The sequence below is a fragment of the Acanthisitta chloris genome, unplaced genomic scaffold (genome assembly GCF_000695815.1).
Source record: "Acanthisitta chloris isolate BGI_N310 unplaced genomic scaffold, ASM69581v1 scaffold18508, whole genome shotgun sequence".
NCBI classification, from domain to species: domain Eukaryota; kingdom Metazoa; phylum Chordata; class Aves; order Passeriformes; family Acanthisittidae; genus Acanthisitta; species Acanthisitta chloris.
Genome location: NW_008685615.1, coordinates 1 through 218, shown reverse-complemented (window position 1 = coordinate 218; position 218 = coordinate 1).

The window sequence follows — 218 nt, the reverse complement described above, 5'->3', positions numbered from 1 at the left end:
CTTTAGCCACAGGCACAGACTCTAGCATATACACACACCCGAACAGGCTTGCATGTATGTGTAGACACACACAAGGATGTGTAACTCACCCCTCATGACACACACCTATGGATGCTCACCCCTCTTACACCACTATGCACGCACCATCCATCTTACTCCCCATGCACACACATACACACAGGCATCCTCTGCTTTTCTGACTGTCTCAGCCCCCACCA